Genomic DNA, 26,791 nt, shown 5'->3' on the forward strand with positions numbered 1-26,791 from the left:
AAGAACGGTAAGGAAAAGCTACAAATCCCATAGAAAATTAGGATGGTTATGCATCAGAGTGACCAGTGCTGGCAAAAAAAGCATTTATGGATCATTGTGTTGTAAAATTTGATTTCTGTGATCTTATAGGAATCTCTTTCAAATTCAATTCATTAATACTTATTATTTTTGAAGCAGTTATAAACTATTTTTATTTTAGCAATACTCCCCATTTTTTAACAATACTTTAACAAAGGATAATATAAAGTGATAAAAAAATGAGCACAACCATTAAAATAACATCACTGAGAAACAGGGAAGCATATGTTATTTGGGAAGGAAACATATGTTATTTGGGAATAATTTACCTGATTTTTATTTCATATCAAATCTTCCATCACTCATAAATGTCAGTTCTTGTGAGAAATACAGGTAGTACGTATAACTCCCTGAGCCTGTAAAAACAGCTTGTCAAAGTGACTTAGTACAAAAAAATAGAAGACACACATTAGGAGACTTATCAACCTGCTCAAAATACTTTTGAGTTGCTCAGTTTGTATTCATTACAATGGACAGCACAGCACAACTCAGGCTGCTTGATAAGGTCATTACTTAGAATATCACTGCTTTTACACTAAACAAGTTACAACAGAAAGATATATTTGTAAAAATTACCTAATCCTGAATCATTTTAGATAAGACCATTACTTTATTGTTTACTACAACGTATCTGAGCCTTTGCCAAGGGTGAGAGTGTTATACCAAAGATTATATCAAATGTTTCATAATTCTTTCAAACTGCCATTTTATCACTTACATGTCATAAATTAAACCTGTCACCCAGACTATCTGCTAAGCTGGCACATTTTGCTGCACTTTTCATTATATTCTTAAATCATGAGTATCCAGGAGATGACAGACCTTAAAACAGTCTTTAGTTGAAAAGGCTGTTAAATAGAAGATAGACTGTTGTGTTTTATGCCAAGTACATCATAGTTTATTAATACTCATCATTGGTAGGAATAGAAAAGGTCAGCATCAAAATAATTATTTTTTCAGTATCTATTTGGTACACACATTGCTGTTTGACAGTGATAGGTTTTGTGGGTAATTAGTGGTGTAAACAAATGCTACTGTGGAATTTGTTTACAGGTACAGCAAACATCCCTGAAGTAATACAACTTTACTGAAAGGTGTTGATATAGTACACATGGTTCAACATTGGAATTAGTTGTCAGATTTTGTTCAGGTTTGGGGACTGTTGTTGAAATATTGTTTAGGAATTGCACCATGTAGGGTCACTGACTGAATAAAGACTTGGGAATGTAAAGATTACAGGAATCAGATTCACAGGATCCCCCACTGTGATCAGGTAGCTGCTTAAACCAGGGTCAGAAGAGTCAATGAAAACTTCTGGTTTTTAATGGGCCTCCAGTCAGATTGGTAAATTAGGTGATCTCTGAAACCTGGTGTCACCCCACATGCCAGCTAATTCAATGAATATTGTTGTCCTGTGCAGAGGGATAGACAGGGCTGGCCTCTCTGCCTGAGCTGCAGAATGAATACGAGGATTTGGAGCAAATCAATGAGACCATTTAGTGGGGATGTCCCATTTCTCAGGATGTTTCACTTAAACCCTGGTTTATCAGCTACTTACATAGCATGTTGTTCTCCAGGAAGGCTGTTTTGAAAACACTTCCTAGCCTAGCTTCTGCCATCATGATATTTAGGGGATTACTGGTTTTCAAGACGCCTTTGCATGTAAGTGTCACCGTTAGGCCGGACATGGCATCCACACGTGATCAGGGTCCAAGAAGAAAAAGGTTTTTTATTCTGCGTGTTCTCCAGTTTATATAGTCTTAACAAAGCGTGATCTTAAGTCATTAACTACATCACAATAACTCATTATATTCATTGGTGCAAAGTAATTGATGTCAATATAATTGGCAAAAGTTTTACAGGAATTCAAAAAGGCACATATACACACCTACTTAGGCACGTAGTCTAGCTCACAAAAATTTTCATGTATCTTTTCTAATCGTTTTCCATGCTGATGGCCTTGCCTTCTTCCTTGCTATGGATACACTCGAAAATCATTGTAATTTCTTCTATTAACTCAGCTTTGCTTGCAGGCCAGCTGTCAAGCCCCTCCATACGTAAGTTACTCATAACTGTATGCGGCTCCTGGAAATTTCACTTCCAGGGATATCACCTCGAGTTAGTGGCAGGAACCACACTATTTATTCTGGAGGGTGTAGGTGCCGTCCCTTCCATAACTGAGTCAAAGCTTTCTGGTGATATGAACACTGAACAAAGATATTAGTTAGTGAATCACAAGCAGTTGTGTCTTCTTTTTGTGGTGAACCCTACCATGAGCTGTTCCCAGGTTTCTGTGAACAAAGTTGGTGAACCCAGGCAGTGCAGTACTGAACCAATGAGACAAATCATCCTGGGTATGTAAGTTATATTCCTATGGTGCTGTTATTCTGTTAATAATGCATTGTCCTATTTCATTACTGCCAGGCTTATTTGACATTGCTGTCTTTATACAATGTTCCTAGACTTATTTTGCAGGGAGCTCATTAAAGTGTGTCTACATGCCTGATATAGATTCTGCCCTGTATAATTTTATATATCCAATTCTTTGCCTTATATATTATTTAAATACATGATGTATTTTGCAGCCCTTTTAAAAAGTCCATACTACTTACAGAAAAAAAGACCATACTCCAAGTTCTTTTAAAACTAAAGAAATGAACAGGAACAAAGAGCCATTTTAATTCTGTAGTATTTAAAATGTTAAAAACCACAAAAATACACATCAATGAAAACATTACATAGCTAGTTAATTTCTGTTTTCTGGCAGACACCCCCACAAAATATGGACGGTAATGTAATTAGAACAAAGGTTTAATTTTTAAGTGCATCTTATGGGCACAGAAAATGCTAACCATTCACTACAGGCTGAGAAGACAGAATAGCAGAAGTCAGTGAAGCTGCAGGTTTATGTTTTCTCCTTTAAAATCAGACCACATACCTTCACACAAGTCTGCATTAAAATGAGCGCAGGTAAAACAGGCGGCCAAAGTCACAAGGTTCCACCATTTTTAAATATCTGTGGACATATCTATTACATTTATCTTGGTTAACCATAATATAAAAAATCAACTATATTAATCAAAAGTAACTTAGAACAAAGGGTTATAAACTGTAGCATTTAGGAACTATAGAAGATTGAAATGCTTCTTCTGCTCAATTTCATATTGTTTAAAGGTAAGTGCAAAGTTCCAATCCAGAGTTTGTCTGAATCCAAGATGTTTCAGAATAACAGGCAGTTCAGATTTGATTTTTCAGTTCACTGCCTTTCCTAATTACAACTCAATAAATAATAACAATTAGCATACCATAGTAGTTTTAATCAGTGTTTCTAGATAAATTCATATATGTGCCACAGTTGAAAGCCAGTGTAAAAAATAAGATTAATACATAAGCAAGAGAATGTGAACTAGATTTTTTAATTTGGTTTGGGTCTTTTTTCCAGTGTTCTATCTGTAGAAAAAAAATTGTCAAAATTTGATGGCGTAAGAAGAGAAAGATACTGTCACAACTTTTATTCTATCTGTTTTCTTTTATGTCAACACCTATCTAACCTTCCTCATAAAATTTCATTTGGCAGGTAGCCTAGAAAAATATGGTTTCAGGTTTAGACGCTCAAATTATTATTTTTTTTCCTTTAAACATCATTGTTGAAGTGTATCATTGTATAAACTGGAAAACCCTGTTTTCATTATACACTATCTTATCTGTCAGTAGAACGTATTAACATAATATTGTCCCAGAATTCACTTATAGCTATAAGGGGAAACAAAATGATGTGTTGATAACAGATAAAGCATATAATACACAAGGCCCAAGGCTTTTACTCTCAGGAGACATTGCATTTCCATGGCAATACCAGGATATAATATAAATAAATGAAGAGTTACAGTCTGCTAGTCAGGCATGCTGAATTGGATTTAAGGCATATTAACTACTTCTAGAGTAAGCAAATGAATATTGCTGATGGACTGAAAGAGATAGGGAAGGCATTCTAGGATTTGGTATCATTTAAGCTACTTACTCAAATATCCTGTAGTAAGACTGTATTTCTGAAGAAGGTTCAAGATTATTTGAACTTTTGCATTTTTTAAAATTTATTATTTTGTATAAAGAATGTTGTCATAGACTTCACAGAGAAACCCATAGAGAACAAAAATAAAAAGCATTATATTTCAAGTGAGTTCACAGACAAAGAGTGAAAAGGCACTTTTACTGACTTGTGGCATCAGGGGAGTCAGTGAAATAGAAATGGGGAAAGGAACCTATGTTATAAAGAACAGACTAAAGTGTTTGCCAGTAAGCCAGGTAGGGGGACTGAATTTGTGTCAAAAAAATGACGACACTTTTTAAAGGAGCACAATCGAAGCAAGGAACATGGAATTTCCTGAAGAGCATTGAAATTTGCAAAGTCTTGGATAAGCCTGTCCCAAACCTTTAATGTTTTGAGAAATGTCCATCCTCAATTTCCAGTGGTCACTGTATTGAACAAAGGCTACAATAAATTAGAAAACTCTTAAGCTAAACCACTTATCTGTATGGTTTGATTGATAAAGCTACATCAAATTGCTTTATTTCACGCTCTTCTGAAATTGGTAGGCATTGGATGACTTCTTTACATTTAAATTGTGCTGATTAGCCAGTTTTACCTTAATAACTCTCTATGATAGTGACCACCTTATCTTGCCCTTTAATTTTAAAATTAATGAAGTAATCATTTATCCTGGTCTCTTTCTGTGTTCTGCCCAATTACTCTAGTGCTGAATGGTACTTTGCATTTTTGCTGGTTCATTAGTCCCATATCAAGCTCTTTCTGGACTTCTTTGTTCAACTGAGGGATAATTAAATAGTGTCTTTGGTAATCTTTATAACCTTGGCACATAAATTTCTTTTGCAAATAGTTCAATCTAATAGATAAATGTCCCTTTAAAATTGGGACTTCTTTTTGTTTGCTTCTGATTAAGGTATCTAACTTCAAAATGTCTAAAATAACAATCTACCTTGAATTATTTTTTTTTTATTCTACACATAGATCCATCCCTTGAGTTTTACCCTTCAGGAAACCATCCCTACACTGAAGATGCATGGAAAACTGTTATTTCTTGACTCCATATTGTGGTAGACTTTGAACTGCCCACAGAGAACTAATAGGAATTTTGAAGCATTGGACTGACAGTGAATCAAGCAAATTTAACACTAGATAGTTCATCACTGAAGGCTTGAAACTTATAAATGCAGAGCAGTCTGCTGTGGACTTTATGAAATAGGACTGCAGTGAGCTGTTTACAAAAGATTTGCACTATTAGGAGCCAGACTCTTTCTGCTTGCTTGGGCAGTCTCACAAGCTCTTTGTTTGCCCTTTATGGTCTAAATGAAAGGCAAATTTTAAAGCTTGATGGTATTTATTCAGAGAATGTTCTACACTGGTAAATGTGGCTGTTGTCTAGGAATGGTGAGGAGCTCTGTGAAGAGGAATGATTTGGTGCAGAAAGAAGAAAAGTTTTTAAAAATAATAATAATGTTTTCTTATTTCTTGAAGATATTCTTCATTTTGGTTTAATGGAATCTTCCTAGATTCTAAGCATACAGAGCTATTAGAGAAATTAAATTTATTAAATTTATTGCAGAAATGTTGGTGATCTGCACACACAGCAGGTTCAGAGATTAATAGGTTAAGGAGAACCCTCAATTGAATGCAACATACAATACATTCAGATGCTATTACAGTCACATTTTAACAAGTACAAGTGATGTGATTGACATTTTCTGAATTTTCATGTTTATGTGAACATATATAACTGAACTGGCACACCTATAAACCGGAGGCCCTATAAAACGGGCGTCTATTTAAATATTCTGCTGCTGTCTTAGTAAAGATAAAGTTTTGTACTGATTTTTTTTGTTTCTGTTTTTCACCAGAAAGTAGTGTCTTAATTGAAAAAGTGCTTATATATTGAAATAAGTAGATGTGGAGTGGCTTTGATCATATTTAATGTAAAGATTTAAGGGAAGAAATTCAGCATACCATTGTGTTGAACATGATTCAACAAATCATTTTGCATATTAATACAAAAACTAATTAGCAAGTGCATATTTCCTGTGGAGTCATATGACTTCACTACCTTCAAGAAATTAATTGGTTTAAATTCTGGTCCTCTAAAGACAAAGGAAAAAAAAATTGGCCTCAATAGAAGCAGGCATTCACTGCAATCGTTTCTTTTTGCAGCTGGTGATATGCTCTGAAGTGTGAGTGAGACACTAAGCCTTCTCCCTTACCATTGCTCTCGAGCATCTTTATGGTTGACAAGGCTCAAAATGCTTTTACCTGATCGAGGCAAAGCACAGACTAAAACACAGAGATGTACTAGGCAAAGCACAGACTAAAACAGAGAGGTGTACTAATCTGGTGACCTCTCTCATAGCAGAGATCATGGAATTTCATTAAGTCCAAAATGGATAAAATCTCTGTCTTCTGGATGGTTTATTGCATAACTTTGGCAACCTATCTCATCTTCATTTAAACACTGTGTACAGTGGAGAATCCATAAATGCTTGACTGTATCAATTCCTATAAGTTCTTCTAACTGCTGCAGTGTCATAGTTGTCTTTGAGTATAATTTATGCCTTGCACATGCAATTTGAAAATACACAGAACAACCTGGCCTGTTCTTAAATCACTGTACATGACAGATAGCAATGATTATTTTATTATCATTTCATCAGACAATCTAAATATTTCTTTCTGTAGCTCATTATCTATATCTCCCAGACTTTTTTCATTATAGAAAATTATATTCAAAGGAAATACCTGACAAACCAGTTAATACCTCTCAATTATTCTGGATCAGAAATGTTAATTCACAACTGGCAGACCTCCCAAGTCCATTTTTGCAGTTTAAACCAATCTATTTTTTTCCTCTGTCATTCATGATTTTTAACTGGAAATGATCCATTAAAAAAAAAAGCAGTAGGTGAATACATAGGTGAATGCATGTAACTTTAATTCAAAGGAAAAGAGTGGAAGAAATAGGTATACAACTGCATTTTTTTATTTTCAAAATTAATTACCTTAAGGTTTGTTAAAATAAATTTAAGAAGTATACAGATTTAAGACGACAATATAATTATTGTCACCTATTAAAAATTAAGGTAAATAAAAAAACTTCGCTTGCAATTTACTCTTTCATCTTATAATTCAAATTGCTAAAGTAGAACCATGGAATCCAAGAATTGCCCAGAAGTTTACTTTGGTTGGGAACATTTTAAGATCTCAGACTGCTCAAGGCCTATCCAGCTGAGCTTTGAAAACCCAGGAGGAAAATTTTTCACTGCCTATTTGGATAACTTGCCTCCAGGTTGGGTGGTTTTGTTAGAACTGAGTTCTTGAAGTTATAAACAATCCTTTTGACAGCCTTCCTATTCTACAGACACAGCTTTAGATTTCCCTTATTACAGTTTATTTACTTTTTAAAGAATAAATATTTCTGAAAGGTGAGATCTGCTTATTCTAGAAAACTGAAGAACAAGAGGAACTTAATATTGAACTACAGATATTACAAATACATTTTACAGATAACTTAATTTAAGTTGAAAACATTCTTTTCTTATGTATCCAGCAAGTTGGTGTTCTTTCATTTATCTAATAAAAATGATTTAAAGATGGTGATTTTCTGCACTTAAATTGAATTGCAGTTTACATTCAAAGCCATTTGACATAGATTATGAATGAAAAATTAATCACCTGTTAAAGAAGAAATTATGTTTATTCCTATTTAACACAGCACAACAGAAATGAATATTTGGTACAACTGTATGTAAAATTGTAAAAACTGATTAAATGTGTATATACTATAACCTGTTTAGGAAAGTATAGTACTGCTTTTGTTTTATTGCAATAAATTGTAAAACAGTCTGTCTTAATAGTCGTAAACTAATCGCAACCAAATTTTAGCAAATAACTAAGGCAGTAGAAATGAAAAAGCTTGCAAGGGGCCAGTTTGACAGTGTCTCTTTGACACTGAAGGTCTGTTGCACCATCTCTGGTGCTCTGCTGCAGGGCCTGGGGACCCCTTTGCGGGCCCTTTGATGGCCCTGTCACCCCCTCTGCTGTGGATGAGCTTTTCCCTGGGGGAAGGGGCTGCTCAGCCAGGCTCCTCTGCACAGCAGAGGGTGGAGACACTGCCTCTGACCAGAGGCCTTTCCAACACACACCCAAAGCCTCTCTCCCCCACCCTTTGCTGTGAGGGTCTGTGAGCCTGGCAGCTGATAGCCCTGGGGCTCTGGTCTCCACCCTGAAGGTACCAGGCTTGTGCTATTCTTCTCCCTCAGCCCTAAGATGTCACTTTGTTTTACCTTCATCAGCAAATGGTGTAGGGCCTCTCAGAGACCCATTCAGGGTATGGTGATCTTCTCTGCAGCTTTTGTAATACAGTTTTAGAAGTCCTTCATGAAAATGCTTAAGTCATAAACTATAATATTTCAGTCTCTGACAAGATTGTCACCATCTATTTATGTGACAAGCTGGAGTGCACAGAGCTTTGTCTAGGGATGGGTAAGGAGCCAACTGAGAATATATGGATGAGGATTAAGGGTAGAGCAGGAACCGGTGTTACTATAGTGGGGGTCTGCTAGAGACCACCCAACCAGGAAGACCCAGGAAATGAGGCCCTCTGGAGACAGATGGGAACAATCTCATGTGCACAAGCCCAGAGCCTCTTGGGGGACTTCAGCCCCCTGGATATCTGGGAGAGAAGGAGAGCACAGCAGTGCACGAGCAATCTGGGAGGTTCCTGGAATGGGCTCATGTTAACTTCTCTTTCCAAGGGACAGAGGAGGCAACAAGGAGAAGTGCCGAACCTTGCTCTCACCAACAAGCAGGGGCTGGTGAAGCTCAACGGCAGGCTTGGATACCATGAACATAAAATGGTGTGGTTCAAGATCCTTAAGGCAGTGAGGAGCCAATCTAATGAACCTGATGGTGCACAAGTCCTTGGAATCTGATGATTTTGATGTACAGGTTCTGTGGGAACTGGTGGGTGGAGTGCCTAAGCCACTATCCATCAAGTTTCAGTTGTGGCAGTAAAGTTCCCCCGGACTGAAAAAGGGGAAACCCCACACCTTCCTATAATGACAAAGAATTGAAGACCTAGGGGATTAGAGGCCAGTTTAGTCTCACATCTGAGCCCAGCCAGACTGTGGAACAAATCCTGCTGGAAATTATGCAAAGGCACTTGAAAAATAAAGAGGTGGTTGGTGACAGCTAAAATGGCTTCACTAAACAAAATTGTGCCTGACAGATTTGGTGGCCATCTACGATGCAGTTACAGGGTCAGTGGATGAGGGAAGAGGAACAGATGTCGTCTACCTGGACTTGCGCAGAACATTTGACACTGTTCCACATACCATCCTTGTCTCTAAATCAGAGAGAGAGTTGGAATTCTTCATTCTGGAGAAGGCTCTGGGGAGACCTTAGAGCAGCCTTCCAGCACCTGAAGGGAACCTAAAAGAGAGTGGAAGACGGGCATTTTTATAAGGCCATGACAGTAGGGAATAGATTTAAACTGGAAGACGGTCAGTTTAGATTAGATGTTAGAAAGAAAGTCTTTATATGAGGGTGGTAAGGCACTGGAACAGGTTGCCCAGTAGATGTGGATGGCCCATTCCTGGATATGTTCAAGGTCAGGTTGGGTGGGGCTCTAAACAACCTGATCTAGTGGAAAGCTCTCTGCCCATATCAGGGAAGTTGGAACTAGATGATCTTTAAGGTTCATTCCAACTAAATTCATTCTATGATTCTATGATTCTGACCAGATGAATAATTATCCAAAATGATTGGGAAAATATCCTATGACTGTGAGGATCCTAAAAAAACAATTTATATGACTTTATGGTACTGGGTGAAGTATCATTTTTGGAAGTTACTAGTTGCTTCACAGTTATTATCTACCTTTTTCTTTTTCTCTTAGTCTAATGTAAATGCAATAATTTCCATTACTACATTTGTGCTAGCAATTGTGTTAAGAACCTGCCACAATTCACATGCAAATTCAAAAATGTGGATCTGGATTAGTATCCTCACTCTGACAATAGATAGCGCCAGTACTTCAAAAAAAGTGAACAACAAAATCAGCCCCACTCTCCAGCATGTATAACAGATGTGCTACAAATCTGCCAGTGTAAGGTTAAATTTGTAAGGTCTATCATCACTGAAAATTGCTCTCCTCATCCAGCCAAATGTCTAGTCTTTCCCTGAATATTTTCTATCAGTCCTGACTAGATGCAGCTGAAATGACTGAGGAAACCGTGCAGTTGTCCTTGCCTTGTGCAGCAGGGGAAGAAGCACACACAGCAACAGAGGTGGGCAAAAGGGCTTTGGGTCTGTATCACCTTTCTTCCTGCAAAAATGTATCAAATTTGCACTGAATTCAGTGTGTCCCAGAAACAAATACTTGTAATCAGTTTGAGATTCACTATATTTCAATGTCCTGCAGCTATCCTTTGGCAATGTGGTGTTCTTTTTCTTTCAAATGCTGAAAGCTTAGCCCTGGCTACCATTTTTTTACTGTAGCCATTACTGTCATATTGCTTCTTGTTGACCATCTGTATAAAACCACCAGTCCAAACTCACAGTTTCCCTTTTATGGCATCTCTCCATTCCTCAAATCACATTTAGTAAGGCAGACCAGGGACTTGGATTGCCCTTGAAAACCCAATCCAGTGCCCAGAGACTGGTTCCTTTGCTACTCTAAGAAACTGGCAACCACTGCATGAACAAACACAGGTGTCAGGTAGTCTCCATAAAGATTTGAGTACATTATATTTATCTCTTCTGCTACCTTTTATAGTTTCTGATTTTTCTACATACAATACTATTTCTTTGCCTTGCCAGAACTTAAGAAGTCCTGATGCCTTTTTATTCATTTCTTTCTTTTTGTCTCTGAAAGTCTTGATAATCTCTAAAAAGCTTGATAAATATATATGATTATATGTGATATACTCAGCTCGTTTCCACAGCAGAAATCTAAGGCTAAAATGGAATTTACAGTCATTAATTTAGGAATACTTCTTAATCAAAGAGAAGAGGAAATACTTTCAAGGACAGTCCTTTGTTTAGGGCAAATAATCAAATTTAGTGTGGATACTGCCATTATGAAAGTAATGAATGAATCTGAGAGTCATTGTACTGTTCACTAACAGGGTTCTGAAAATAAAATAAAGCCTCTACAATGATCTGTCATCCTGCTCATGGCCTCATGGCTGCTTTATGTTTAACATTGATTTTTTTTTCCTTTTTCCCTTCACAAAGCAAGGAGTTGATAGTTTATGCCTGCTGCCAGTAAGAATAAACTGCCACCCACTTTGTTTGTGACAGCAGAAATCAGCATTAAGTGGAAAGTGTCTGTGTACAAGACAACTGATCCCTTTCAAGGTTTCTTAACCTTATTTCCAGGTTGGTGCTGGGGGAAAAGAAATTGCTGCTTTTGAACAATTGTCACTAATTGACACCCTGGTTGGTAGTCTAGGGATCAAGCACAGACAAAGGCATGAATAAGCAGCATCTGAACTGACCTGGCATTAGAAGTAATTTCTGCAACAAAAACTGAAACACACTCCTTCAGGGTGTGGGAAAACACACATTGCAGCAATTTCTGCTATTCTTTGTGCAAAAAAAGGGATGCATATCAGAGCTGTCAGTTCTAAAACCTTATTATACCTCAGTTTAAAAAACAAAAACAAAAAAATCACTAATGTCCTTTCTTTCTGCTCATAAAAAACTTCCAACAATAAACCAAACCATACCCACCCAAGAAAGATTTATTAGCCTGTCTCCACACCCTGTTCAATATGTCAGGTTAGTAGCTTCCAAATAGAAGAATAATTTCTTCACACAAATTACTGAAAATAACCACACAAATTACCAGGGATTTGCTTTTGCAATATGTTTGACTAGATGATTTTATATGAGATTTTCTCTTTTGTTTTAAACAATTAATTCTACAATTAATCTTTTTTCAGACATTTTCACCATCACAACCTAACTGTACACATCTCTATTTAATCACTCCATTGTCATATTAATGACAATTTTTAACTTATATCTCACTAACCTGCAGAGTCCACCTCTGCCAATGCTTTCATTTATGCTGCAATGCCAGGAAGATTCAACACTGAGCAATTTCAACTAAACATTCCTTAGACCTGCAGAGAAAAGAGGTTTGCATCCAAAGACATACTAACTAAATACACAAACAGTACTAAAGAAGAAGTTTAAATTATTTCTGTGTATTTGGCTTATGTTTAAAATAGGAAGGGGATAAAAGTTCTGACCACTGTGTCAAACTGATACATTTTCTGACATTGCCACAGTGGGCCATGGATATTTCAAATCTGCAGTTGCTTAAAAGTACTGCAGAGCACAGTCACACCAAAATACCTATCACTTCAAAGGCTTTGAGTCATATGAATAATGGAAGGTTCTGCAAGCAATTAAAGTAATTATGATTATTGTACTTCTGCACATTTCCAGTGGATTTTATCAGTATTTTCTTTGGTTTTTTTCTATTAATCTTTTCATGATGAAAAGTACTGTTACATTGTTTTTCTAAGTGCCACTTGCCTCATTACCAAAGTTTAAGTGACAGCTACCCATGTACTCTAGAAACACATACCAAAAGCAAAACTAAAACCATCCCAAGACTGAAAGAAAACACCTTGTGAATATTATTTGAATGCAATTGCTTTAGAATAACAATTATGCTGTCAGGTTCTTAGATTAATGAAGTCTTTCAGAAGACATTAAGAGAGAACAATTAACTACTAATTTATTATTCAGTCTTTAAAACCATTTCTGCCTACTATCAAATCTCTAGGAAGTGGATATTTCATGTCTTCCAAAGTAAATAAGGTCCCTGTAACAGTGCACACCAAGCGACAGTCTCTGGTTGTAGGAGTGGGACTGCCAGAACAGTCAGACAGGAAAGGTTCCTTAATGATTTCTTTCACATCTCTCACTCCCCTGTTACCAGTACTAATGAATTCTAACCTATTTAGTTCAGAAAAAAATTCCATACATTTTTAATATCCTTCCTGCACCTCCCCACATTTCCAGTTCTACTACAGCTTTTCTGAGATTAAGGATCATCACTGCATGCAGTTGTCTGGGTGTGGGCCTTGCATGGTTTGTTAGATAGTATAATGATTTTTTCTGTTATGCTCAAATTTGCAAATATTCTGAAAATTTGTTTATTTTTTGACAATAAGAGAACACTGAACTAATTTCCAGGAATTATCTATTATTTCTGATTAAAAAAAACCCACCTAACTGAGAAACAGAGTACATCCAGTCTTAAATATGAAATATTTCAATTTTTTTTCTATCCCCAGCCTACTTGGTCTGTGATATGTTGCCTTAGAGCAGCTTGGGAAATTAATAGGATGTGTTTCACTAAAATTTGTGGGGCTTGACTGTATAATCTTTGTCAGAATGGCTTCTACTGGATGACATGAGTAGTGAGATTATTAGATACGTGAAAAAGGATATCAGAAAGACATCTCGACTGCAAACAGAAAAAAATGTCACACCCATTTATGGCCTTCTGAATAACTGCTTGGACAAGAACATTCATATGCAAATAAATATATAAATACAGCAAAATAGAGTAAGTGGAGTAATCTGAGGTCTCAACAGCTAGCCAAGAGAATAATTTAAAAAGCATAAAATCATTACAAAAGCACATACAATGAACAATAGAGGCTTAAAAACCTCAAAATTCATTAATCAGAATGGACACTTGTTGATCCTTTGAGCAAGAAATGGGATTTTGTTTTGGCAGAACAACTTCAGATAAAAGGGACACAGGAAATAAACAATCCTGTGCTTTGAGAGTACCATCTAATGTTAACTCCTTTTCAAAACTTTCACCTTTTTGATTGAATAACACCAAACCAAATCAAACAGGCTTCCTGGCTCAAGGAATACAGAGCACATAATGTTGCATCTTCTGATGCTTTATTAATGTAGTTAACCCACATGTCTATTCAGCTGTCTGAATTCACATGTACACATGTGAATTAAGTTTTTCATCCCTACCGGTATCCAATGATCATATGAACAATAATAAACAATAATACCTGGCTCTCTGAGCTTTAGCAGTTGCAGAAGCCTCTCCTATTTTGCTGGCATCCTAGGTCTGCTAATTGTTGATTTCTGACAATACAACAGCAGTGCTTAGAGGAGAACTTTATCTGCCAAGGAAACAAAGGAGATTTCAAAGCAGACTTGTACCTTGTGTTGCTTTCAGCAGGCCCACAGCTACTCTTTGCTGTCAGTAGTGTATGCATCCTTCACAAAACAATGTATTTCTCACAGAGGCACCAGAAACCTTAGCCTGAAACAAAGCAGATGGAAAAGGAGGTGGAATTTTGTCCTTTGTTTATTGACACAAGTGACTATTACTGAGCATACCATCTAGCACAAGAAAGGAGGAGTATGAAGGAAGTAATCAATATATTTCTTATTTCTCTGTTTCACACAATTACCTGAACCACTAACAGAAAACACAGGATTATTTCAATTTTGTAGATTAGATAAATCAGAAGGTTGCCCTTCAAAAATTGTGTTATCTTCCTAATTAGGACGAGAGTCAGTTTGGGAATAATCATAATTCCTGACAAAACACTGCAAATTTTGTTAAAAAAAATGTTAGAAGTGAAAGAATGCCATCATTTTTCTCTTTTTAGGTGCCAGTATTATATAGCCTATGTTAATATGACCTGAAAGCTAAATACCTTTTTCTAATTTTTCTGAACTTGAAAGCTTTTCAGACAACATCTGACATTTTGGTTCTGAAGATGCAATGGACATGGCTTTTATGTGTCACAGAGAGGGCAGATTTCATGCCCTTAAATTTAATCATATGAGCACCAATGCATATATCTAAGACATAATTTTCTGAGTTATTCTTCCATATACTAGTTTCTGGCAAAGAAACTGAGAAAAAATACTATATCTTAAAATTTTATTACTTAATAATAGCAAAATAATTATGATAATTAAGCATGTATATAATATTCTAATATAGTTAATTTAGAATATATTGTTGATATTATTATTATTAATCTATAAACTACACAACCTAGTTTTTATAGGTGTATTCACATATTCTTTCTAATCCAACTACTGATAGAGCTCCAGAAGTAGTAAACAAAGCACCAAACATTCTGAATTTCTTTATTTTTGAGGATGGCAGCAATGCTCCATGCTTTGAGGCAGAATTCACTTTAAGATTATTCTCAATAACTTAAGTGGATGGTATTAATTATTTCCAGGTATATTGAGGACATTTCCCATTTTTAAAAACTTAAAATTTGAACTTAGAAAAAAAGTACAAGCCAGAAGGATACAGTTATGAAACATTTCTAAATAGCTTGTAATGGGGGTCAGTGTGTGATTGGTATTGTACAAAATTGTTCAAGTGTATTGAATAGGAAAGTGGACTCTAGATTCTCTTTATCTCAATTGCATGGTGGTTTTCTTTTCTATTTTTTTTCTTTCATGTGTTTTTCCATTTTTCTCACATATTTCTACTTGCATTCAGCTGCTTTCAAAACAAAGCAGGGTTTTTTTCCCTCAAAGTCTGATAGGATATATCCTGTGCTAGCACAAATTCCCAGAAAGCCCCTAACAGCAGCATTTTTAATGTGTTATGGATGACCAAAGCAGTAGGGATTAAATATTTTTCACTGACCATTTCAGTTTTGGTAATGGTGTTGCTGACCAGCAGATGACCTTTTTTGCTCTTTCTTTTAGTGGCCAGTATGTTTCTTTTCCTCTGGTACCTATAAAAAAATAAATCTGGGGATTTTGTGATGATCCTTCTTTGGAATATAAACAGAACTAAAAAATAATAATCTATTATTTTTCACACTTTTATTTTTTGATAACACAAATAAATGTCTTGTTTCCTATTTCTCTGCATGTAATAGTTTTGAAAATTCAGTATTCTTGAAATTGATAAATACAGAAATGAAATGTGCCTTCATTTAAAATGAAACATTTGATCCAAAAAATAAAATTACTTAAAGTCTTAAAAATTTATGCTTCAGTTTCATCCTTCAGTTTTTAAATAGTTGAGTTAGTCATTCTTTCTTTAAAAAACTGTATTAATAGGTCAATATTTTTCATTGCATATAGCTTACATTGATGTAAGAAAGCAAAATTGATTTTAAAAAAGCAAAAAAACAATCCTGTTGTATCTCAGGTGAGGTTAATTGAGCTTCATCAGAGCTTAAGTACTGTGCAATGTCTAGTGCAAGCTGTTATGTGACTGTAGCTTTCTGATCAATACCAAAATGGCCCACCAAACACCGTTCACAGAAGAATTTTCGTGAAGCAGAGAGCTGCAATACCTCTTCACCAATTCCATTGGTTCCATAATATTATCCTTCAGGTATTCTTTTTCAAAGTCTTAAGGTAGTGCCTGCCAAGCTTAAATATATTAAGATTGGAAGACTAACATTTCAATATCATATTCTAAATGTGAATCAACTGAATTGATTTGGACAGTATCCTCTCAAAAAAACAAAATGTGCATACAAGTCAGCTTCCTGCAGCACTGACATTTTTTAAAATAAAACCTAGTAATTTTAAATAAATGTTAGTTTTCCTTAATACCTCAGTTCATCAGACCTGCTAATTTTCTGCTTCAAAGTTGTATATGCCTTTTTCACCTCTCACTTCTAATTATTTTATAGTATTAGGAATGATTATATGGACAACTTGCAGTTTCTTGAGACAATCACAAAACCACTCTACAACTTCAGGTGAAAAAGGTAGGCTGGCTGCCACTAATTGTGGCTGAACGCAGTCTTTATACTTCATTCCATGTGAAACAACCCAGTATGTATCTATTTGCATTGAAATGCAGGTGTACTGTTAACCTTAGCTATTAAAGGAATCCTTCAGCTTTAGAACAGTCACACAACTTCCTGTACTCTCCTGGATACATTCCATTTGCCTGATTTATAAATAAAGGCTGTGTTGTGCTCTCAGGCCTGACACTATAGATTTGCTCTCCAATATATGCAATCAAACTTCTCAATATCTGACTTGGTTAAAAGTCTCTCGAATACTTTAATATTTATTACAGGATTAAACTTTCTCTTTTAAAAGCTTGTAGTAAGGGCAAATTCTTGACTCATCAAATTTCTGGGTGTATCCTTTTCTTTGTGTTGTAAGGTTTTTGAGGTTTTTGAAACAGCAGAATGTTTGAATGTGTGTTCTTGGCAGACAAATTTGCAAGGACTATAATAATCTATAAATATTTGCAGAGCATAATCATCAAGGATAGTGAAAGGCTATTTATCACACTATAATTTTAAGAGCTTATCATTAGGAGAAAAGGAATAAAATGAAGAGATATAAAATGTTACATGAAGAAGAAAAATCATCTTGACCAAGTTAACTAGTCTATGGAATTGTTTCCTATGGAAATTAATGGAATACTCTTAACTATGACTTTAAATCAGAGTTGAGAAAACACAGTCAAGTGAACAATAAGGAAAAAATCACACTCTGGCAGAGAGAAGGAGCAGATGACCTAATAGATCTTTCTCATTTTCTTTTTTAGTGACTTCCATTCTTCTTTTCCTTTAGCTGATAAAACAGTATAGAAAGGAATGACCTTGAGGAAGGACTTGTTCTGTGTGACTTAATGAAATGCAATCATTGCAACAATCTGAGCTGCAATTAAAATGAGAGCCTGGTGTGGAAATCAGGAGCACAGTTTCCTCAAGCCAGAAAGTAACACCAGCCTGCATGTGCCCTGTTTTCATCTGGATAAAAGCTACTTTTCTTTCTAGCAATTGGTATAGTGATGTGTTTTTGATTTAAGACCACGTTTTTGTTTTCAGTTTCTTATGCTTCTCTTCCAGCGAGAAGCTGGAGGTACAAGAATTTGAGAGGGGATACATCCAGGACAACTGATCCAAACTGGCCAAAGAGATATTCCAAACCATATCGCATCATGCCAAACAGTAAATTTTGGAAGAATTGCCCAGAATGTTGGTGGCCCACTTCTTGTGGACCAGCAGGGCATCAGCCAGCAGGTGGTGAACAATTACATTGTGCATCACTTGTTTTGTCTATTCTTTTACTGTTAATATTATTTTTCCTTAATTTTCTGTCCTATTCAACTGTTTTTATATAAAACCTTGAGTTTCACCTTTTTTTCTGATTCTGTCCCCCATCTCACTGAGGGAGTGAGCAAATGTGCTGGTGGGGTTTAGCTGCCTGCCACGTTAAACCACTTGGTGAATAGTGCATCACAAGGTAGGACATGACATCTTGGCTCAGGCATCCATACCAGCTGCTTACAGGCTGCTGGTGCAATACAGATGGTTGATGATTATATAGAGAGCAAGACACTTGTGACATTATTACAGGGGAGACTCACTACTCACCCAAAGCATTACCAAAACTGTTGCTGGATCAATATCTCCTATTACATTAATACAGCTTAAAATAAATGTCTACAGGTTTTTTATGAAGACAATTCACCATTGGAACCTGCTAGTTCAAAGCATACCAAACATAGTGTAAAGATCAACTGTTTTGCATATGTATAGTTATGTATATGTATATTCTGTTGCTTGGAAAAAGGAGAGAGTGTAATCAAGCTTGGATATCCTTGTGGTTCTATTTTTCTCTTGGGAGTTTTTCATCTCCTAGGTCAGATTATCATTTTATTGCATTTTTTAAGCTAAGCGAAGGTATTGTGCGTGTCTCTGGAAATGTTTTATACATCTATTTGGTATCAGAAATGTGTATGCACCCCAATAAAGCAGAGTATATAACAGGACTCAATATTGATACAGTGTTTGCTGTCACTGTGAAGTTCTCTGAAAGTTTCAAGGTCTAAGTAGTCGAATGAAATATGAGGTTCAATCAGTTCACCAAAAAAGATCATCATTGGAGGCTTTGGTGTAAATTTTGACTTGTAGTTTTCAATTTAGGGTATTTTCTGAGCATATGTTTGCATTAGTACATAAAATGGGGTAACAAGCAACCAGCAGACCTGATGATATTTTTCAGTTTCAAAAATCTCTTCCCTTTCCCTATTCTCTAGACAACCGCTTACTCCTGTTGTTGGATGAATAGAGAACCTCTGGGTTTTTCTTGGGAGAACCTGGGCTGGCACCCCTCTGAATCATGCTGAGGGGTGACTAAACATGAAAAGGTCTGTATATGCCAGAGTTAAAGCCCATAGCCTCTTTAGTTTAGTGCAGATGCTGCCATTGTAGAGTAGAGCTTTAAAAACAGATCAGATAAATGATGCTCCACAAGTGTCTATTTCTCTTAATCTACTGTTAAAAGACCATAAAAATCAGCTCAAATATAAATGATACATTGTAGATATCTAAAAGTGGGATTATACAACTTCCATCTTCATTCAACTTAGATGAAGCTGTTATGGAGATAACATCTGTTACGTGAGACTGCAGCCCCCAGGCCCACCAACCCAAAATACAAAGTATATTCATAATCTGTATACTCTGGCATCTGGGGAAAATGGAAATGGAATGGGAGAAAGATAGGGAGAGGGACAGAATTATATAGGGAGGGGAAGGGAAGGGAAGGGAAGGGAAGGGAAGGGAAGGGAAGGGAAGGGAAGGGAAGGGAAGGGAAGGGAAGGAACAATATGCCTATGAACATAAGAACATAAAAAAACATAATAGAACATAACAACATAACAGAGCATAATAGAATTGTTTCTCAACCGTCTTCCTGATATGACCAGATTCCTTCTTCTTTCTGTGCTAATTTTCTTGCCATGACACTATCTCCTTCAAAATGTATTCTTGAACTCTTCAGAAACAGAATTATTGAGACCCTATCATTGTATCTTTACCACTTCTGCTCAAATTTGTTGTTTCTACTTGGACATGGCCAGAACGCTGACCTGCAATTTACCTAAATTTGGTCAGACGCATAATAAGAACATAATTACTTTTTCACAGTCACATCAATTTGATTAGTGGTAGGAATCATGTCTATGGTCCACACAGTTACTTGTCCCTTTTCCTTCTCTTGTTTTTCATTTGGTGATGGGCCAGTTTGATATCAAAAGCTGATCTCTGTGACAAAGAAATATGGAACAAGCTAAAATCCACTTAGCTCTTACATGTTTAAAAGTGAGATTTGATGAAAGTGATCTCCTTCAAGCTCAGAGGATTGGATAAGATCCAGGTCACACATTTAGACATAATCTGAAATATATGGCCTTCATCCAATGACTCATCTTTTATAATTGTCATTACTAGTCATTACAACAAACTGCCTAGACACCTAGGTCTTTAGGTGTTTCTGAATATTACCTACATCCTTGTCATGTCATTCCAGAGTATTTAGTGGAGAGAAAGAATGAAAATGGTTCAGATAGTCTTGGTTCAAATTAATTTTCTAAGGCTTTGAGGAGTGCTGTGTAAGAGGTCGTTGCCCTGAATACCTCTTCTGATGAGCTGGGTCTCTGAGAAGACTTCACTGTAACAACTACTCAGTTCCACTTGCAAATACATTGTGAAATATATTCTCTTTTCTGTTTAGAAAATTAGCCTGGAGAGTAAGAATCCCACCATATCTTGTAGCCCTGTAAAATTCCAAATAGGATTCCAAAAATTCCAGAGAAATGACTACTGCACATTTCACACTTTGTCACCGAGTTAGGTGTACAGGATCTATATAAAAAATAAAAATAATTACATACACAGAAATTACAAACCTAATGTGTCCAGAATCCATGGAAAATAACATGCATTCATAGGTCTATATTCTTCTATGGGTTGCAGAGACTGGTGCTCATACTTCTGCCAAACTTCATTTATGACATTAATGACAGTAGCTCAGTTGATCAGAACATGGTGCTAGTAGTGCCAAAGTTGTGCCTTTTGTCCTGTATGGGTCATTTACTTAAGACCTGGACTCAGTGATCCTCATGCATCTATTCCAACTCAGAACATTCTGTGAAATCAAAAAAACTGTGACAAATAATAGATGGGAGTCCATATTTCCAATCTGATCCAGCCAAGCCATCAGGCATGGAAACTAGCAAGAACTACTGAGTAAGTAAAAATCGTGTACTTACCAAGGTGGCCCCAGCACAACTGTAACAGGAAGTAGGATTACTGTTCATGTTTAACATACCTGGTTTACTGAAAACTTGGAAGACCTAGTCTTATCTCTGCTTCCTGAAAGATTGAATTCTTTTTATATTGTTTTGTCAGTAATGCAATTACATTCAGTAATTATGTAACTTACCTTACCTGAACTGTGCAAACATTACTCCAGTAGTCCAGGTAGATGCTTGATTTAATACACATTTAATGTTAGAATGTTTTTTCATTGGTAATGTATGTACCTATTTTTCAAACATAAAGGAAAATCTGTTTGGATGGTCTCTGCAAATAACTCATGTTAAGAAAGTGGAAGAAGAAATTACACAGCTATTGGCCAGTGATTGTTTTCTTCATGAGTTCTGTAAATAGACAATCTATTTCTTTCTGTCTTGAATACAAAATATGAAATATTATGTTTCATTACCTTTTAATGCTCCCAATTTCCCTAAAAAAGAAGTCTTTTTCCTTGTTCCTTTTTTTCTTTTTAGTGAAACATAGCCACTGGGAAAAAAACCAAACAAATGTTGTTGGCTAGTGCTTGACCTCTGCTAAAGGGTAGCTTTCAGTGGCAAATGGCTCTCAGTGTTGTCATAGTGAGGAACAGTTACTGCAACTGGACTTGAAAAGTAGGTTTTGTTAGATTAAATAAATGGGCAGCGAGTTCCAGTGTATTAATCTCATTTATGTTTATTTACAAAATTATAATTCCTGTTAATATGCTTGTAGTTGAGATTCCTTGAAGAACAGCAGTAATATAACTGCTGTTTATTGGCTATATATCAGAGGGTGTTGCTCTAATATGCTCCTAGAACAGACTATGTGTCCTAGTTTTCAGTAAATCTCAGATTTTCCCTTGAGAATTATAGCTATTGTTTCACTTCTTTCTCTGTGGAATTGTTTACCAATCTTAAAGCCTTCCACAAGACCATGAATAATATAACCCTCACTGCCTTAAACCTTGTACTGTCATTTACCTGGAATCTAAGTAATTTTAAAAAAGAAATAGAACCTCTGTAATAGGATGTTATCTGATGTTTTGGCACATATATTCTTAAGTGTGCTCTTTGCATAATGATCAATGATCAGCCGAGGTGCACAGCAGTAGGAGGAAAGTCCCATTACGTATGCAGCTCCTAACATGTTCTTTCTGGGGAGGGTAAAGTCTGAACCACTGACAGCATGGTAAGGTATGGGCAAGTAACAGTACCACAGATACGATTTTCTAAACCAGTAACAAAAATTTCATCGAGGAAAGATTGTAGGAGGAAAGAATTAGAGACCAATGTCAGGAAGCCAATCTGTTTGCAAACAGCTACAATCCTGGTTGTAATTATAACATCTCTGAAGAACATCCTTTTAACAGGCTTAGTCCTCAAGGGTATATGAAACCTGAGGACAGGGAGTACTTTAGAGATAAAGAGAAATAAAATGCTATTCAGCAGCAAAAATAAGACACTTTGGAATGAAGAGAAGTGACATTACAGAAGCCCTAAGACCACAGGGAATGTTTTACTGACTTTCAAAGAAACCAGTACAGGCATGGAAGACATGGCACAAAGAAATTAGTCTTTAAAAAGCATTTATCATTGTGGGGGGAAATGAGAAAGTAAAGTTTTGTATTTACTGACACATTGAAAGAAAGGCAAAAAGAACTGAATGGAATAACCCTTCATAGGGATAAAATAGGAAATAAAGCATACTACAGAAACTGCTGTAAATGACTGCATACAAAGATACTGTAATTTTACATTCTTTTTGCCCTATCATCTTTATGTCCTCTCTTCTTAAAAAAAAAGAAGTCTTCTAAACCAAACTGAATGTTAGAAAGCAGAAGAAATATTTTGTTAAAGATAAGGATGCAGGTATCTTCATGCACTTGGGGACTTTGTGAAATATTCACAAGTCTTCAGTTGAAAAGCGGGCCAGAAGAGGAACCAGTACTTGTAGTAACTACAACTGAATGCTTTGAGGACCCAGTCCTCTGTCCCAGATTGCCTAAGTTAGGAAATTGTGTCCATTCAAGATAAGTGACAGAAGAATATGTAAGGGTATATTTATGATCTCGCACTGAGGAATCTGAGGACAATAGCAAGATCTTTTAATGGCATAAACAATGTCATAGTACATTTTTACCTTAGTGTAGGTGAGTAGACTCACAAAAGGAAACAGCCCAGAAGTGTCTTTGCAGAAGGCAAACAAAATTAAAAAATAAGCATTAAGTGACACCTGTCTGCATCTATTTTCTAAACAATGAAAAACAACAAGGAAACCAGGAGAACTGATAGCAAAAAAACCCCAACAAAACAAAACAAAAACCAAACCAAACCAAAACAAAAAAACTAAGAGGAAGGAGTTTTCTTGTGCCCTAAGTTGCAAGCTCATCAGTAGTCTGTTGCCATTAGAAGAAAATAGGGAAAATAATTTAAAGAAAATAAGGGATCACTCAAAACAAGAGGCCAAAGATGAGGCCACATATACACAAATAAGTAGGTCTGATTCAGATAAGTGCCACACAAATTATAAACTAACAGAACAGTAAGGTCTGCAGTGGGACCTAAGGCTTATGAGGCCCCAGACCCAAGACAGCAGAAACACAAAGACCCCACAGACATTAATGACAGACATTAATGTAGACCTGACTACTGGTGAGAAAGGGTGAGTGATAATCTCATTTAGATTTGTATGATGGGGTTTATTTAAGACCCAAGGGGATAAAATATTTTTCCCCAACATGATTACATCTTACACTTGGTCCCCCAACAGTGCTCTCAGGAGGTCTCCCCTTCCCTTCACATTTCTCCTGGTCTAGGAATATTGGACACAAAATCATGCTAGGTAACTTTCCTCTAGTCAGAATCTTCACCTTCTTTCCAAGAGTGATTTTTGTTTCCAGTACCACTTCTTTTCTGGAACTATTCTTTTAGGCCTGAAGCTCTCAGTTTCCCAAGTCTAAATAGTCCATATAAAGAAGCCAAACTTATGATCACCCTCCAAATTGTTGGTTTTATCTCATGTTCCTTTATTACTTGGAGGATTCAGGACGTGCTTATTTGTTTACTTTAAGTTTTATCAAAATTTAAGTGCAGCCTATACTGCTTGCAGCTAGGAAGTAGCAGGCTTCTCCTTGTGTTCAGTAGTTCATTTATCCACACACATACTCAGCATTATCTGCTATCTGTTAGAATTTGTAACTTAAGATACTATTTCACCTACAAAATACACACAATCAGCTCTAAGCTAATCTCATACAGGGAAAAATTTAACAATACAGCCAAGATGAGAGGGGTACTGCTCAAAAGAAAGAAGACAGGAATAGTAATGAAATAAGGCCTATGCTGTCAGACAAATTATATTGACACACAATACTGAGTTGGAAGCCAACACCCACATTTCTTGTTGGATAAACACCACATTTATAAGGACAAAACTGAAACATGGTCTGCTGAAAAGACTATTTCTCTTGTGCTGACTACATATTCACAGTCTCTACCACAAGCTAGCTGGCAAATACTCACAAAAGTGACCTAACACTCACTAAAAAAAAGATGGTTGTTACCTGAAACAACAGAAATATTCAGAGGAGTCAGACTGTCCCATATGCTATCCTTCTGTAAAGAAACATGTATAATTTTATTTTCAGAATAGACTGAGTTTCTTATTTGGTATTTTGGTAATTCATAGGATATGTGAAGCAATAAGAACTTGAGGTTGCTAATGGTGACATTTTCTATCCTCTCCAATTTGCTGGTGAGATGTAGCTAGGATACATTAAAAGTTTGTCAAGGATACAGGGATAATATGGCTAGAGATTTTATTTTCTTCTGCATTTTAATAAACTAAAATTATAAAGGTGACGTCTTCTATTTTTGAAATCTATGGAGATCTGATGAAACTCCTGCGAATTCAGAATAGTCCTGGAAAAGCATAAAACCCTTATACTATACTATGTGCATATACATTCATATATACTTATAATTTCATCTCTACAGAATATAATCCTACCTATGTTTTGCCTTTTTATTCTGACTTCAGCCATCCAAAGACCAAATATTTTATACTAAGAAAATTTGCCAATATAAACAAGAAGGATGTTTGTGTTAGCAATGAAGAGAAAGAGAGGCAGACAGAGAAGGAGTTATCTTCAATAAACTTTTTTTAAGCAACTTTACTGACAGCATGGTATATGGCTATTAGCAATCTTCATGTGAGCTTTTATCTCTGGTCCCATGCCTCGAGGAGTGATAGCAATGTAACAGTTCTCATTAGGTTTGAAAATGGATTTTGTTTAATTCCCTCAGTAACCTCACTGAGTGCCTGTCCCTGGCTTATTTCAGGTTTTATGCTTCTTTTTTTGTTGTGCATGACAATGTCTTCTCATTTATTTTGTTTGCCAGGATCCCATTTGTACTAATCTCTCTGGTGCTGTCTAATATTACACTAATGGGAAAGGTGCTGTCAAGGTACAATAGTGTAACAAACCTCAAACTTTTTTTTACAATGTACACAATTTTTGAGAAGCATCACACAGAAGAAATAACTAGATCTCTAAAATTTGTTGATGAAATTTCTTTGTTTTACACAGAAAATTACAGAAAACCTAATAACCTGACACGAAGCTAGACAAGATAGGATTTATAGTAAGTCAGGGCTCTCATTGAGAACTCCACTGAAGAGTTGGTGTCTGCTTGTAACACACTGCATTTTGATAATGAATGACATGATTATAGACATTTTAGTCTGTTTTCGAGAGTAGAGATGGACAAACAGAAATAAGAAATTATTAAAAATACAAATACAAGAAGGCCATGATCTCTGGGGCTTGCTAGTAAAGAGTGAACCCAGAACCTCATCCTTCTACAAGTCACCAGGTCTCCTACCTGTTCAGCACTGGGCCCACATTTTCCCTAGACTTCTTTTTATCATGTATGCAATTCTGGAATACTTTCTTGTCTTTCACTTTACTGGACAGATTCAATTCCATTTGACTGTGACTTTGAAAACATCATCCCTTCATGTTCAAGCAGCACCTCTGTATCCTTTCCAGGGTACTTATTCCGTTTTACCCTCTCTACTACTTCTTTTTGTGTTTCAGTTTGTCCAGGAGCTCCTTATTCTCCCATGAAGACCACCTGTCATTTTTTTATTTGATTTCCTAATTGATAGGGTGGACTGTTCTTGAGCTTGGGTGTGATCCTCAAATATCAACCAGTCTTTTGGGTCCCTGTTCCCTACAGGGTCTTTTTCCATGGGCCTTTTTCAAGCAGATCTTAAAGTGACCAAAGCCTGATATCCTGCAGTCCAGTAGTGTGATCTTGTGTTTTTACCCTGCTCCCTCATCACAGGATGCTGAATTCCTGGCTCTTACAGTCACTGCAGCCAAGGCAACCTTCTCATTAACAATGAGCTCTTCCTTGTTTGGGAGAATAAGTAGGTTGTGGGTTAACCCTGCTAAGACATTCAGCCCCACACAACCACTCAGTCCCTCTTTGCAGTGGGAATGTAACAGAGAATTGGAAGTGCGAAAGTGAGAAAATTCATGTGTTGA

This window comes from Molothrus ater, chromosome 1, assembly GCF_012460135.2.
Source record: "Molothrus ater isolate BHLD 08-10-18 breed brown headed cowbird chromosome 1, BPBGC_Mater_1.1, whole genome shotgun sequence".
Lineage (NCBI taxonomy): Eukaryota > Metazoa > Chordata > Aves > Passeriformes > Icteridae > Molothrus > Molothrus ater.